Raw genomic sequence first — 11,156 nt, 5'->3', positions numbered from 1 at the left:
TCCTGAGTAGGGGGAACTTGTGCTGAATTTAAGCAATGTTGCCAGTGTTTGCCTAGCATTGGGGCTGGGGTGCACAGGAAAGAGTGAGTGCCAGAGGACACACACTGGTTAGCTGGGCCGTGAGAGAGGATGTTTCTCAGACCCGAGTTACGAGCATGCTTGAGGCAGCTATGGCAGGAAGATTCCAGTCACAGGACCATGTTCTTAGGAAGGACTTTGTGAGATGTGTAAAACGTAATGTGAGGGACACAGTGAGCTTGGAGGGGAATGACAGAGACCGCCCAATCCTCCAGGCCCCTCTCCTCATTCCTGTCACTGCTCAAAATCCAGAGTTGCAGAGAAAAGGTGTAATTAAACCAGTCAGCAAAATTCTGTTCTGAGATGATGTATCGACAGGAGCAGCATGAGCTAAGAGCTATCTAGAGCTTTCTGGTTAATTTAATGGCATACGGCTCCTGAATGATTCAAACAGGGCATAGATCATACAGATTCAGCCCCATGCTGCCTCCCTGGCATCTCGGGTTCCCAAGCTCCAGATTCAAAGCCATTTTTTCATTCACCCCCACACATGCACAGAAAGAAGGCAGAGGGCTCATCTGAGACCTCCTGCTTCCATGGGCAGAAAGATGAGCTCTGTGCCTCCATGCAGGCCCAAGACTGTGGCAGACAGCAGTCCCCACTACCAGCTCTTATGTCCCCCTTTCAAATAGATCAGATACACCCAGATACACCCAGAGTTGAGTCTGATCAGCCACTGCAGGAAGCCCCCAGCTGTAGCGCCTCCAGCAAGACCTCCGGTCATGGAAGTGGTGCACCAGCTCTGCTCCATCTCTCGGAAAGTGAGGGGGACTCACATGCACAGCTCTCCAGAGCTGACCGAGCAGGTATGCATGGCCGGGACTTCCTTTGTTGCACTTCCTTCATTGTTCATTCCTTGCTCCTCCCTGCCACTTGGCCATTGCTGCAGCTGCAGCCATTACCATCAGCAGGCCTGGGTGTTTCCTGGGGGTGCCCAGTGATGGATGCACTCACACGCTCAGCCTGGGCACCTGCCAGCAGCTCAGGAATACCCTGGACAGGCTGCTCACTCTTGGCTGTGATGCTCACGGAACCCAGGCTGGACAGTGAGAGCCCCCTCCAGGACAGTCAGACTATACCCTGGGCAGCTGGACAGGTCCCCGCAGAGCCATCCCCAGACCTGGATGCCATCTCACCTGTCTCTGTTGTGGCTCTTGCCATGGTTGTCAGGGCTCGGGGTCGGTTTGCTCCTGGGACGGAGCCTGGACTTCACACAACTCACTCTGAGCCACACCGACCCTCTCCTGAGACACGGACATTATCCAAACATGACCAGAGTCGTGGAAGTGCATGGACTGGCCTGGAAGAGCAGGGGGAGAGTTGAGCCCCACTCTTATTCCTGAGACCAGCAGCCTGTCTGGGACATCCCTGAGCTGCTCTCCATAGAAATAGCCCAGGAGCAATAGTGTCTGGTGGCGTAAAAATAAAACAATACATGCAGTGCACTCAACTTTCAGTTAATCATTAAAAACAATGTAATTTTTAACTTAGAGTCATAACATTTTCAGTTCTGTAGATTTCTTGGTACCCGGCACTTTTAGACTTGCTGTATTTTGCTTATCTGTTTCGAGGCTGTATCTTCTTACCCCTGTTTGACCTTGACCCAATTCTCCAGCCAATGTGAAGAACTGAGAATAATCAGTAAGAGCACTGTCCACTATAGCTCTGTCCTCCCATTGTTCATCCATTTGCTCGAGCAGGCACCAGTAACATCTCACAACAAATTGTGAGACTTGTTGTTCCTGTTTTTGGAATATTTAATATGTCACAGGGAGCTTGCCAGACTTTGCCGTGCAGGTGAGATACTTTCAGTAGCTTGCCAGGCTCTCCAAGAGGGGCAGAGGAATCAAACCCGGGTCGGCCAAGTCAGTCACGTGCAAGGCAAATGCCTTACTCACTGTGCTATCACTCCAGCCCCAGTCAGTAAGAGATGGAGACGAATTTTAGTATTCTCTAAAATAAATTTAAAACCAAAGTAGACATCATTCACTTTTTTTGTATCTCTCCAGTATGATGGCTGCTTGGACATAACTATTTACTTTTCAGTACAGTACATTTAATATCTCAGATGTGTTCAAATGAACATAAAACACAGTTTGTCTATAGTTCTGTACTAGTATTTTTATGGTAGTAAAAAGATGACTTATATATTGAATAAATCCATAACCCAGGGATACCCCCACGCCATTGGAAGACTTGAACAAGCAGCTTCTAGAGAATGAATGGTCTATACCCTCTTTCCCCACTTCTGCCAAGCATTCAATAATTACAACGCAGATAATTACACGTGTTTTGATTACCACAGCCTAAATTGTATTCTCAAGGGTGGAACAACGCAAAATTGATCTTGGCCTTGACAAACATTAGCTGGTTTAGGACCTTACAGTGGACAAAACACATCAGTTAATGTAGGGCTAACTGTCCTGGGATTTTGTTTTTCTCCTACAAAATGAATAATATCGATAAAGAGTCTAGTTGGTTATGTGCATGTTGAGGATCTTGTTAAGTATAAGTTTCATAAACTTGAAAAGTGCCAATTTTAGAATTACATACTTATATACTACTTATATAATTTTTATTGGAAACTATAAAATCCACTGATAAAAAATTGATTACCCAGGAAGAAAATGACAATGAGACAGTAGAAATCCGCATGCGTAAAGGTTGTTTTATGCTCTCAGGTGCTCTTCTCTTTTACAGGGACCCCTCTCGGCCTTCTGTCGGGCTTCTGCCACGCTTCTGTCAGCGGCAGGCTCTGGGTGCCTTCTGGGAAACTCCAGTGCTAAGAAAAGCTGCTTCTGAAGGACACGTGTGTGTGCGTGTGTGTGTGTGTGTGTGTGTGTGTGTGTTTCTGTGTACTATATGTGATGAAGAGAACCTAGAACTGGAGAGTTTGTCGACAAAACTCCTTCTCATGGACAGTCCACAGCAGCTATCATACAGAGTTACACTGAGTGACTGTTAATTTTGTGACAGACATGGGCAGACATAACTGTCAATAAGACGGTCTGCTTCAGATTCAGGGATTCTGTTTTCTTTAAGAGGACAGCAAAAATGACATAAGCATATGGCTCATTACACAGGAATTTCAGCATTACCTGTCACCAAGCCACGAGCAGGTTAAAAATCTCTTTTCTGCCTTTGCCTACCTTTATGCTCCCCTGTAATAATAATAAGTGAGAAACAGCATAGGAAAGAAAGTCTTTATGAAGTGCATGCCAAACCCGGTCAATTAAGTGTATGCATAGATTCTACTATCAATAATGAGATGCTTAACAAAAGCCTGCACATTAATAAAAAGCACATGGGAATGACAGCCCTGCGAGCCAGCAAGTCCAAACAGAAGGAGGAATTCCTTAGGGATTTTTATTTACATTGCTTCTCAGTCTTTTGACTAAGATCAAGTGTAGTATATATTCCAATCAGTTTAATATCCGATACATCCTCTATCTGAAGACAATACATTAAATGGATTCTTGGAGCAGGAGGTTGGATTGGGAGCTTTCTCCATTCACTCCACTTACCGACCTGGAAGTATCGTAATCTTTCTAGGAGTGGTGCATCTACAGCATAAAGGGATAAGACTCATGTGTTGAGGAGACCAGAGTGATATTTCATCCCTAGGGCATTTATTTGCCTTGGAGGAGGCCAACTGGGTTTCATCTCCTAAACCCCATATATATTCCACCAAGCCCAGCAGTGTGATCCCTGAGCACAGAGCTGAGAATAAACCTTGAGCACTTCCCAGTGTGGCCCAAAAACCAAAGGAAAAAATTACATTTTACACATACACACACACACACACACACACACACACACACACACACACTATGTGAAATACCCCAAGACCCATAAGTACTAAGAGTGAAGTACATAACTGCAGTTCCACTCAGAGCTGTTTTGTGTATTTAGTAACTGTAATGAAAGATCCCCGTTGTGTCTAAGCCTGTACATTGCTGGCCTTTATGTAATATCAATAAAGGACATTTGGCTGAAGGAGCTCTGGGATATGTATTCTCCTGAGACCAGGCTCGGGCAGGAGATGAACAGTGACCATCACACAGTCTCTCGGTTTTTCTCCATAGCCAGCTGAGCTGCTTCGTCCATCAACTGACAGTAGCATCTATCTCTGAGCAGCTCCACATGACAGAGTTGGAGAGCTCAGTTACTCCCCCTTACCCACACTGAATTCACCTGGTTAGACAACAGAGAGAGGCTGCAAGTCATTATTCCTCGCAATCCCTCCCTTCCTCTGCCATTAACTTGTATGTCTGTACAAATATGACTGATTTTTAATTCTGTGTGTATATGTTTTTGAGTGATCAAAAATAAGAATTTTTAAAAATGTGGGATGTCACAAAATGTTTGGAAACATTAAAGTTAAATAAGGAAGGATGTGCTGGCAGGAGAGGCAAGTAAACACACTGGATTTATCTATGCTATATGAAAACATTTAAAGGGATTTGGCATATATGTTCTGGGAACACCCTGCTTGATTCTGGGACCACAGCCCAAGTGACTGAGCTGAAATGTTCCTTGACTTTGCTCCCTTCTAAAATCAGTAATAAGTAGGGCTGCCTCAGTCTCTCACAGGTTAATATCTTTAAAGCACGTGAAACACTTTCTTGGTATAGACTTTTGTGGTTTGTTCACATCCCAGCATGAAATATTGTAGAGGGAAATTTGAAAAGAGATGTTCCCTTCGCTCCATTACCCTAGGGCATTGTCCTTGAAGGAATCAAATTGACGGGAGAGGATACTTTATTTGAAATTATTGATGTTAACAATATAGTTATATTTCATTTTGAGGATCGATGGTAAATATTGTGTAAATCCGTGGTAAACAAATTCACGGTAGAGATATCATCCTGGGGATATGTCTAATATACATCTCTATATAAAGGTAAAAAGGTAAAGGCCCTCCCGTTGTTCATCGATTTGCTCGAGCGGGCCCAGTAACGTCTCCATTGGAGACTTTGTTGTTACTGTGTTTGGCATATCGAATACGTCACGGGGAGCTTGCCAGGCTCTGCCGTGCGGGCAAGATACTCTCAGTAGCTTGCCGGGTTAGTAGGGAGGAAACTTCCTCCCTTAGGAAGGAACTTTTAGACAAGGCATAAAGTTAAAATTGATCCTTTGAGTAAAAGTAAATAATCCCATGTAAACATGAACCATCTGATCAATACTGGGCTGTAGGAATTTGTTAGAAGTTCAGGCCTAAACTGGGAAGTGGGATTTGCGGGGAAGCATATTTGCACTGGGGGGCGGGGGGGGACACAGAACTTGCAGCCCCAAGCCCTCAGATCTCAGAAGAGTTGTACGTCTCCAGCCCTGCCTGGGTGGGTCCAAGAAAACAGGAGGTGGATTTTGGAAGAGGGCCTCTGTCTGGTGGTAGCTGGGAACTGAAGTTGATAGTTCAAGAGCATCTCAGTAACTGACTGAAATCTGGAGACTAACGCCTACCTCAGTGCTGGGGTGCCCAGCCTCAGGGAGGCTCCAGGGGCAGGGGTCAAGTCCAGGCACAGGCTGGTCCCCATCCCCACCCCCGAGTCACTCTCCTTCCCCGCCCTGTATTTGCCCTGCCAAGGAGGCAGTCAGCAAAGGAGACCTGGGAGGCAACTGGCTTCAGATTCTAAAGCTAAGTTTGAAGCTTAAAGATAGTAGCTTCAAAACCAGCACTCGTGGAATTTTACAAAATATTTTATTCCTTAACTAATAGAAAACCAAAAAAAGCATGCCATCTGCCTTCTGATAAGTATGCTTCCACCTTATGATGGATAAGAAGATTGCATAGTGCTGGTGTGTGTTGTGTATGTGTGTTGTTGCTGTTGTTGTTTACTGTATTAAGAGCATTGCTTTTACATCTTTATTTTTCACATATATGAAGAAGCCCGCAAGGCAGCTTGATGTTTGATCAGAAATGTAAGTAGTAAAATCACAGAAGACAAGAGAGGAAAATGTAACAAAGAAATATTTATTTTTAAAACTGAAGGAAGCCTCTTATAATAGTGATGTAAACGTCGATTTTATAAGTTTATTATTATTTTAAAATTGTATTATTTCTTGAATGATTGAGTGGAATGCAAATAAAGGGAATGGTGACTCAGGATATATTATTTAATACATCACCAATATGTTGGGGCTGGAGCGATAGCACAGCGGTAGGGCGTTTGCCTTGCACGCAGCCAACATGGCCAACCCGAGTTCGATTCCTCCGCCCCTCTCCGAGAGCCCGGCAAGCTACCGAGAGTATCTCGCCCGCACGGCAGAGCCTGGCAAGCTCCCCGTGATGTATTCGATATGCCAAACACAGTAACAACAAAGTCTCCAATGGAGACGTTACTGGGCCCGCTCGAGCAAATCGATGATCAACAGGAGGGCCTTTACCTTTACCTTTACCACCAATATGTCAGTTTTATTTAAACTGGTAGATTTTCTCCACCAAAAGTTGTTTTATAGTGAAGTATGAAACCCTGCAAAATGAATATGTTGCTCCCATATACAGAATTATTTTTAAGAGCAAGGGGATGAAAGCAAGATTCTGTATAATGTTATCTTTTTTTTTAATTGAGTCACCCTGAGATTACAAATCTGCTCATGATCAGGTTGCAGTCATAAATGTTCCAACTCCATCCCCCCATCAGTGTATATTTTCCACCAGTGATCCACGTTTTCCTCCTGCCACCCCACCAACCCCCAGTCTGCCTCTATGGCAGGCATTTTTTTTATTGAATCACTGTGAGATACAGTTACAAAGCTTTCATATTTGAATTTCAATCATCAAACACCTATCCCTCCACCAGTGCACATTCTCTACCACCAATGTCTCCAGTATACCTCCCCTTTCCAACCCTCCCCCTGCCTCCATGGAAGACAACTTCCCCCACACTCTCCCTCTCTTTTGGGTACTATGGTTTGCAATACAGATACTGAGAGGTTATCACATTTGGTCCTTTATCTACTTTCAGCACATATCTCTCATCCCGAATGATTTCTCCAACCATCATTGTCTTAGTGATTCCTTCTCTATTCCAGCTGCCTTCTCTGCCAGTTCATGAGACAGGCTTCCAACTATGGGTCAATATACCTGTCTCTTGTGTCTACTGTTCTTGGGTGTCATTCTCATATTATGTTATTTTATATTCCACAAATGAGTGCAGTCCTTCTACGTCTATCTCTCTCTTTCTGACTCATTTTACTTAGCATGATATTCTCCATATCCATCCTCTTATGAGCAATTTCATGACTACATCTCTCCTAACAGCTGCATAGTACTCAATTGCGTACATGTACCAAATTTTCTTTAACCAGTTGTCTGTTGTCAGGCACTCAGGTTGTTTCCATATTCTGGCGATTGTAAACAGTGTTGCAGTGTACATACAGGTGCAGATGTCATTTCTACTGTGCTTTTTAGCACCCTCGAGATACATTCTCAGAAGTGGTATTGCGGGGTCATATGGAAGTTCAAGTTCTAGTTTTTGAAGGAATGCCCATATTGTTTTCCAGAAAGGCTGGACCAGTTGGCATTCCCACCAACAGTAAAAGAGTGTCTCATTTCCCCCATATCCACGCCAACACTGATTGCTTTTTTTCTTTTGAATCTGTGTCAGTCTCTGTGGTGTGAGATGACATATCATTGTTGTTTTGATTTGCATCTCCCTGATGATTGGCAATTTTTTCATTTGTCTTTTGGCCATTTGTATTTCTTTTCCGAGGAAGATTCTGTTCATTTCTTCTCCCCATTTTTGATGGGGTTGGAGGTTTTTTTCTTATACAATTCTACTAGTGTCTTGTATATCCTTGGGATTACTCCCTTATCAGATGGGCATTGAGTAAATATTCTTTCCCATTCCATGGCTCTTTCTGTATTTTGGTAACTGTTTCTTTTGAGTTGCAGAAGCTTATTAGTTTAATATAGTCCCATTTTTTTATGTTTGTTCCCACTTGCTTGGTCAGTGGTATTTCATCCTTAAAGATGCTTTTAGCTTCAATGTCACGGAGGGTTCTGTCTACATTTTCCTCCACGTACCTTATGGGTTCAGGTCTGATACTGAGTTCTTAATCCACTTTGATTTGACCTTTGTGCCTGATGTTAGACAGAGGTCAGAGTTCAATTTATTTTGCAGGTAGCTGTTGAGTTTTTCCAGCACCACTTGTTGAAGAGGCTTTTCTTGTTCCACTTCACATTTCTTGTTCCTTTGTCAAAGATTAAGTGATCATATATTTGAGAGTCTGTGACAGAATATTCAACTCTGCTCCATTGTTCTGCAAGTCTGTTTCTAGCCCAATACACTGCTGTTTTAATTACGATTGATTTGTAGTACAGTTTGAAGTTGGGGAAGGTAATGTCGCCCATCTTCTTTTTCCCAAGAATTGCTTTAGCTATTAGTGGGGGGTTATTCTTCCATATGAATTCCAGGAGTGTTTTGTCTATTTCTTTGAAAAATATCATGGGTATCCTAATAGGGACCGCATTCAATGTGATCTGTATAGTGCTTTGGGGAGCCTTGCCATTTTGATAATGTTAATCCTCCCTATCCATGAGCAGGGATATGCCTCCATTTCCTAGTGTTTTCTTTTATTTCTTGAAGTAGTGTTTTGTAATTTTCCTTGTGAAGGTCCTTCACCTCTTTAGTCAGGCTGATTCCGGGGTACTTGATTTTCTGAGGTACTGTTGTGAATGAGATTTTTTTAATGTCTCTTACTTCTCTTTCATTATTTGTATATACGAAAGCCATGGACTTTGGGGTGTTGATTTTGTAGCCAATGGCAGGCATTTTTCTTCTCTGTCTCTCTGTCTCTCTCTCTCTCTCTCTTTTTCTCTCTCTCTCTCCTCCTTCCCTTTTGGGCACTATGGTTTGCAATACAGGTACTGAGAGGTTATTCTGTTTGTTCCTTTACCTACTTTCAGTATGCAATTCTTATCCAGAGTCATCATTTCCAACTATCTTTGTCATAGTGGTGCCTTCTTTATTCCATCTGCCTTCTCCCCCAGCACATGCAGGCTTCCAACCATGGATCAATTCTCCTGTCCCATGTTTCTACTATCCTTGAGTATTGGTCTCAGTATACTGGTTGATTCTTAAACTTGTTTCTTTGCTTCTTAAGTTTGGTTTGCATATATGGATTATCATTTATTGTTTACTATATTCATTTATTTATGATTAATATATATCTATAACATAGTTATGATTAGTGTGATGATTCTAAATTATTTTGTGATTTCATTTATTCATTGGCCAATTAAAGATGGGTCCTCAGAAAGCTAATGCAGTCTTAAGTTCCTGGCATGGAAAGAATAGGAGCTATGACACTCTTATGAGTTTGAATACCAGCATCTCTGAAGTCCAAAGAGACTAACTCTGAGACGGAACTTTATATTAGAATTAACAGTTTCATAGTAATTGTGGATTGTAAATAGGTGTAGATGGCTTGGTAAATTTTGAAACATAAGCTCACTGAATGGAATACCTGCATAACATTTTATTAAAAACTAGTAAGAAGTATTTAGTGCGCTCTTTGGATCTTATTCCACAAGTGGAATCCAATATTTAGGCCACAGTTCTGGGAAAATATTGCTAGGTTTTTCATTTGTCACTGTACAGAAAACACCTTCAGTAAAAATCCAAGCCCCCAAGGTTAGAAATCCTCTTTATTGCCGACAAACATTCTTTTTTTTGTTTTTTGTCTTTGCTCATTCTGTGGAAGTCCCATCAAGGCCTCTAGCTCCCCCAGGGTCTCCTCCACTCGGAAGTGACATAACCATGTCAGCACTGAGCTGAGCAGATGTTCCCTGGAAGCCTGGGATGATTTTCTTAAGGGCAAATGTTCCCTTGTGTACCTCTATTTCCGATCAGCTTCTCTGTTATATAAACAACAGATTGTGTTGTCACTTGCTTAGAATATAGACTTTTAAGAGGTTTCCATATAAGCGTATTTTTCAAAAAATGTTGTTAATTAAGACAAACTGTACTCCACTCTTTTCTAAGTGCTCATCCTCATTTTTAAATCTGGCCCTTAACAAACCTGTTTGTCTTTCAATGTTGTTTTATCATAGTTTCCATCTAATTACATCAGCTGTATGTTTTTTAACCTCATTTATTTATTAGGGACTTAAATGCATCATAAATTCATATTGTTAACATATAAATGGTTTAAAAAATGTGTTCGTGGGACAAAGAATAATTTTTTTATCCATTTCTATGATTCCCCATATGGGGACTCTTTTAAAATAATGTTTTCTTCAGTTTTTTTTCTTGGCAGTGGGTGGTTTTAGGCCACATCAGGTGATACTCGGTTACTTCTGGCTCTACACTCAGGAATTACTCCTGGAGGAACTCAGCAGACAATTCAGGATGCCAGGGATGGAATCTTGATCAACCACCTAGAAAGCAAGCATCCTACTTGTTACGCTATCTCTCCAGCCCTTTTCTTCAATTCTTAAGCTGTAAATTTAGTTTCCTAAGAAGTCTAGACAATTGAGATTTAGGAATTCTATTGAAAGGGTTCCTAATTCACAAGCTTATTGGAGTTTCCTACTGAATCATGTCAATTCCATCTTCTAGAGGAAAGAAAGTCCCGTTTCCCCCAGCATTCATTAGGAAGCTCCCCTTTGAAACTGAAGGAGGTATGGCAAAGCATTGTCTCCTGTGAACCCTCTCTCTGCCAAAGATAAGACAGAATCAGTGAAGCACAGATTTGAAGGTGTCTTGGGGGAAAGTCTTCGAGGTTTTCACCATTCAGGGTGATGCTTGCTGTGGGCTTGTCAATGTACTAAATGACTTTAACTATATGGAAGAAAGTTCATTTAATCCCCATTTTATTGAGAGTTTTATCATGAATGGGTGTTGAATCTTGTTAGATTTTTTATCTGAAAATGATTAAAAGATTTTTATTTTTCCTTGTGTTGACGTGGCCTGTTATATTTATTGACGTGCTTTAGCAAACCAACCTTACATGGCCAGGCTGAGTCCTACTTAGTCGTGGGGTATGACCTTTTCTCAGGAGCGGTGCTGGACTAACAGCAGACCCTCAGAGCAGTAGAATATAATTGAGAGCCCCAAGGCAGATCCTCAGCT

At 42.2% G+C, this 11,156-nt stretch overlaps 1 non-coding gene across 1 annotated transcript; it reads left to right on the top strand.

Annotated features, from left to right (window-relative positions):
* The first annotated feature begins 3,452 nt into the window (after positions 1 to 3,452).
* Positions 3,453 to 3,646, top strand: LOC130024527 (U2 spliceosomal RNA). Its single transcript, XR_008792603.1, has one exon. It is a non-coding gene; the product is annotated as a U2 spliceosomal RNA (small nuclear RNA).
* The last annotated feature ends 7,510 nt before the right edge of the window (positions 3,647 to 11,156 follow it).

This window comes from Sorex fumeus, unplaced genomic scaffold (genome assembly GCF_029834395.1).
Source record: "Sorex fumeus unplaced genomic scaffold, SorFum_2.1 ptg000028l, whole genome shotgun sequence".
Taxonomy (NCBI): domain Eukaryota; kingdom Metazoa; phylum Chordata; class Mammalia; order Eulipotyphla; family Soricidae; genus Sorex; species Sorex fumeus.
The sequence above is the reverse complement of the archived record's forward strand: the minus strand, read 5'-3'. Positions and strand labels throughout refer to the sequence as shown.